A 6,000-nucleotide genomic window follows, 5' to 3' on the forward strand; every position below is an offset into this window, starting at 1 on the left:
GCCATACATGAAGAGTTCACAGGGAACATTCTACTGAATGGTGAAAGACTGAAGGTTTTTCCTCTAAGGTTAGGAACAAGGCAAGGATGCCCATTCTCTGCACTTTTATTCAAAACAGTACTTGAAATCTACCCAAAGATATTAGATAGATAAACAGATGAAGAAATAAAAGGCATCCAAACTGATAAGGAAGAAGTAAAATTATCTCTTTTCATAGATGACCTGATCTTATATGTAGAAAACCCTGAAGACTCCATAAAACAAAACAAAACAAAAAACCTATTAGATAACTATTAGAACTAAAACAACCTATTAGAACTAATAAATGAATTCAGTTAAGTTGCAGAATAGGAAATTGGCATACAAAAGCTAATTCCATTTCTTTCTTTTTAAAAGATTTTATTTACTTATGATAGAGTGTGAGACATGAGAGAGGGGTGAGGGGCAGATGGAGAGGCAGACTCCCCACTGAGCAGGGAGCCTGATGCAGGGCTTGATCCTGGGATTCCAGGATCCAAGAATTAAATAGGGGCACTTGGGTGGCTCAGTCAGTTAAGCGTGTGCCTTCAGCTCAGGTCATGATCCAGGGGTTCTGGGATTGAGTGCCGTATCGGGCTGCCTGCTCAATGGGAAGCCTGCTTCTCCCTCTCCCACTCCCCCTGCTTGTGTTCCTTCTTTCACTATCACTCTCTCTGCCCAATAAATACATAAAATCTTAAAAAAAAAAAAAAAGGGATTAAATACTGGGGTTCCTGGGTGATATGGTCAGTTAGGCATGCAACTCTCAATTCCAACTAATGTCTTGATCTCAGAGTTGTGAGTTCAAACCCCACATTGGGTTCCATACTAGGTGTGGAGCTTACTTAAAAAAAAAAAAAAAAAAGGAAGAATGAAATACTTAGAAATAACCTTGAGAAAGAAGGCGGAAGACTTACACATTGAAAACAACAAAACATTGCTGAAAGAAATTAAAGTAGATGCAAATAAGATATTTCATCTTCATGGACTGGAAGATAATACTGTTTAGATGTCCATAGTACCCAAAGCAATTGACAGATTCAACGCTACCCCACTGAAATCCTGGCACTTTTTACAGAAATAAAAAAAGCAATCCTAAAATTAATATGGAACCACAAAAGACTCAAATGACCGAAGTAATCTTGAGAAAGATTGGCAGAGATTTAAAAAACTGGAACATTACACTTTCTGATTTCAAAATATATTACAAAGTACAATAATCAAAACATAGTGGTATTGGTGTAAAGGTAGACATGTAGAACAGTGGAACAGAATAGAACCCAGATATAAACCCATGCACATATAGGCAGCTGATGGTCAACAGAGAGCCAAGAATTCACAATGGGGAAGGATAGTTTTCTAACAAATGGTGTTGGGAAAACTCAATATCTACATGTAAATAATGAAATTAGATCCTTATACCATACATAAAATTCAACTCAAAATGGATTTAAGAGTTAAATATAAGACCCGAAATCATAAAACTCCTTGAATAAAACATGGGGGAAGTCTTCTTGATATTGGTCTTGGTAATTTCTTGGATACAACACCAAAAGCTCAAATAAACAAGTGAGTCAACATCAAACTAAAAAATTACTGAACAGCAAAGGACATTATCAATAAAACGAAAGATAACCTGCAGAATGGGAGAAAATATTGCAAACTCTATATCTGATAAGAGCATCTAATATATAAGGAACTCCTACAACTCAATTGCAAAAATAAATAAATAAATAACAAATAACCTGATTAAAAACCAGGTAAGGAATACACATTTCTCCCAAAAAGGCATACAAATGGCCAAGAGGTATAAAAAAAGGTGTCCACCATCCCTAATCATCAGGGAAATGTTAATCCAGATGGTCACTATCAAAATCCAAATGGTCACTATCAAAAAAGAAAACAAGTGTTGGTGGAGTTGTGGAGAAACTGGAACCCTTATACACTGTTGGTGGAAATATAAAATGGTGCAGCTACTATGGAAAATAGTATGGAGATGCTGCAAAAAATTAAAAAGTGAACTACCATATAAACCAGCAAACCCATTTCTGGGTATGTATCTAAAAGAATTGAAAGAAGAGTCTCAAAGAGAAATCCATACTCCCACATTCATTGCAGCATTATTCACAATAGCCAAGATGTGGAAACACCTAAATGTGCATGAGTGTAGAACAAACAAGGAAAATATGGCTTATACATACAATGGAATATGAATCAGCCTTTAAAAATAAGGAAATCCTGCCGTGTCCAACAATATGGATGAAACTTGAGGACATTATGCTAAGTGAAATAAGCCCATCACAGAAGAATAAATGCTACGGGATTCCACTTATCTTAAATAGTCAAACTCATAGAAGCAGGGAGTAGAATGTTGGTGGCCAGATGCAGGAGAAATGGGGAGCTATTGTTCAATGAATATAAAGTTCGAGTCAAAAAAAAAGTTTCATTCATGCAAGAGAGACGAATTCAAGAGACAAGATAGCACCTATAGTAATTATAATACAACATAGTGCCTACAGTAACAATACTGTTTGTTCTTAAACATTGTTAAGAGAGTATATCTCATGGTAAGTGTTCCAACCACAATAAAAAAAAAAAAGTAAAATATATGGACACAGAAAAGTTGAAAATAAAAGGATTTAAAAAGATAGTGTAGGCAATTACTAACCAAAAGAAAGCCAATGTATAGCTTTCTTAAATGAAAAAGTATAGACTATAAGGGAAAAATAATTTCTATGGTTAAAGTGGGCCACATAATGGTGAGTTATAATTTATCAGAAATATATAATAATCCTGAAGCTATGAGCACCCAGTAAAACCTCAACAGTCAGGAATGACCTTGCTACTTCTAAGGGAAAGCTTTAAGAATCCATGTGTGTTCTACGTGCTCTCCTTTCCCCCTGCCATGGCAATCAGGACTGTTCCAGATACTGCCTTCTCCATCAGCCTGGGTCCCAGCATGGGGATGATGATAATGACAATACTCCTAGCCAAGTCATGATGGACATAGAATATGAACAAGAAATAAATGTTTGGGGCGTCTGGTTGGCTCAGTGGGTTAAGCCTCTGCCTTCAGCTCAGGTTTTGATCTCAGGGTCCTGGGATTGAGCCACGCATGGGCTCTCTGCTCAGTGGGGAGCCTGCTTCCCCCCTCTCTCTCTGCCTGCTTCTCTGCCTACTTGTGATCTCTCTCTCTCTCTGTCAAATAAATAAATAAATAAATAAAATCTTTAAAAAAAAGAAATAAATGTTTATTGAGTTCTTTGCTTTTGACAGTCTTATTGAACTATAATTGACACACGATGAACTGAACACATGTAAAGCATATGATTTGATAAATTTTGACATAGGTATACACCTATAAAGTCATCAGCACAATCAAGATAATGAGCATATGAGTTATGGTCCAAGATGGTGACCTAGCAAGACCTTGGACTCACCTCCTCCACAAACACACCAAATCTGCACCTATTTATAGAGCGATACTTCCCAAGGAGAACTGAAGTCTGACCAAGCAGTGGTGTCTACACAGCAAGGGGTAAAAAGACCAGACTAGAAATGCCAAGAGAGCAACTATTAGAATATAGAAGATCCAGCCCTAGAACCATATCAGATGGTGAGAAAACTGCTGAAACTCTCTCCAGGTTGGGAGGGCGAGCTGGGAAGTGCCACACTTTAGACCCCCCTTCCACCCTGAGTTGGGAACAGGGTCTGGGCACTATTGCTGGTATGCTGCCTCAGTGAGCAGGGGCCCCTAGCCCATACCATCCCTGGATCCCTGGGACACAGAAAAAAAGCCATGGTTTAAAACTGCACTAGAATATAAAAGATCCAGGCCTAGAGCGCTACCAGACAGCAGGGGAGCTGCTGGAACTCTTTCTGGGTCAGAGGAGCTGGCAAGTGCTATGGTTTACCCTCCCCCCAACTATCGCACTCGCCCCCCAAGGACGACAAGACGCCCTGGTTGGGATGCATCTTCTCTCTCTTTATTTCCGCAAGTCTACACACTTATATATGCTTACATGACCAATCAGCGAGCAGGGTACAGGAGGGAGCGAATCAGGCTTGCACCTAAACGAACAACTTCGCTAGCAACCAATGCTGTTTACTTCCTCTTTGGGCGTTCTGCTTAGTCTCAGGAGGCAATCCTAACCTGGCAACTAGCCAGGCGCCATCTTTTAATGGCAGAGGTCGCCCTGGCCAGGGGCCTGCCTCCGACACCCAACCCCCGCCACCTTGATGGTATGGATGGGAGCAGGGTCCTGGCGCCTTAGCCCTAGCCTACACCAGCCCCAGATGTCTAACCAAGGTGACACGTGCACTGGGATACCCCTGGTCAGCCCTCACTTCAGCCCCAGCTGTCTTGCCAAGGTGACAAAGCACCCTGGAACTCCAGGCCTGTACCACCTTAGCTCCAGGTGACAGAGAGAAGCTATATAAATAGGTACTAGTGACTGAGATGTCTTATGGGTATGGGTGCTCGGTGGCCCTGGTTCACTACAGAAGGACCTCCGTGAAATACACTCTTCTATGGTGATAGTTTCCGAAAACAATTATGGGAGGGGCGCCTGGGTGACTCAGCAGGTTAAGCCTCTGCCTTCAGCTCAGGTCATGATCCCAGTGTCCTGGGATGAAGCCCCACATCGGGTTCTCTGCTCTGCAGGGAGCCTGCTTCCTCCTTTGCCTGCCTCTCTGCCTACGTGTGATCTCTGTCTGTCAAATAAATAAATAAATAAAATCTTAAAAAAAAAAATCAATTATGGGAAATAAACTAGATAGCCTAACATAACATAAATCATGTATTTAAATTGGACCAATTCCTAAAAGATAAAAATTGGTATTGTTAGGAGTGTAGTATCTTTTTAAAGCCCAACTATCAGGGCACTTGGGTGACTCAGTTGATAGAGTGGCTGCCTTTGGTTCTGGTCGTGATCCCAGCGTCCTGGGATCAAGCCCCACATTGGGCTCCCTGCTCAGTGGGGAGCCTGCTTTTCCCTCGCCCTCTGCCTGCTTCTCTGCCTTATTGTGCTCTCTCTTCTCACTCTCTATGTCAAGTAAATAAATAAAGCCCAGCTATATTTTGGACAGGTCCCATGCCACATGGGACTTGATCCCAGCACTCTCTTTTTAAAAAGATTTTATTTATTTATTTGAGAGAGAGAGAGACAGACAGCAGGAGCGGGAGGAGCACAGGCAGAGGGAAAGAGAGAATCTCAAGCAGATGCCAGGCTGAGTGTGGAGCCTCATTGTGAGCCTTTTGACTCATTGTTTTTGGATAAATTTTACCACCACCAATCACTCTGAAATTAATATATAACTTTAACAAGCTGTAGCCACCAGTTTAAACAACTTGAATTAAACTAGCAGTTTTGGGGGGCACCTGGGTGGCTCAGTGGGTTAAGCCACTGTCTTCAGCTCAGGTCATGATCTCAGGGTCCTGAGATCAAGTCCCGCGTCGGGCTCTCTGCTCGGCGAGGAGCCTGCTTCCCTCTCTCTCTCTCTCTGCCTGCCTCTCTGCCTGCTTGTGATCTCTGTTAAATAAATAAAATCTTTAAAATAAAAAAATAAAATAAAATAAACTAGCAGTTTCTGTAATTTCTTAAATTTCTTATCTTCAGAACACATTGATCTTATAACTTCTCTTTTCAGAAGGAGAAATAAACTTTAAATATAGACAATATCCAGTGAAGTCTTTCTACTCTATTAAAATTTGCCACAATGTTCAGCTTATCCATTAAAGAGAACACCTGTGAGGAATAAAAATAGTTAAGAACACGTCCAACATCCTCAAGAATGTCTTCATGCCCTTTGTGATTCTCTTCCCCTCATCCCTCTTCACCCTCCACTTTGTTCCAGGTGACCGCAGACTCTGCTTTGGTCATTATAGATTAGCTTGCATTTTATAGAATTTTATATAAATCGGATCATATTGTGTGTATACTCTTGTTTTGATCTGATTTCTTTTTTTTTTAAAGACTTTAT

The sequence above is a fragment of the Mustela nigripes genome, chromosome 14, assembly GCF_022355385.1.
Source record: "Mustela nigripes isolate SB6536 chromosome 14, MUSNIG.SB6536, whole genome shotgun sequence".
NCBI classification, from domain to species: Eukaryota; Metazoa; Chordata; class Mammalia; order Carnivora; family Mustelidae; genus Mustela; species Mustela nigripes.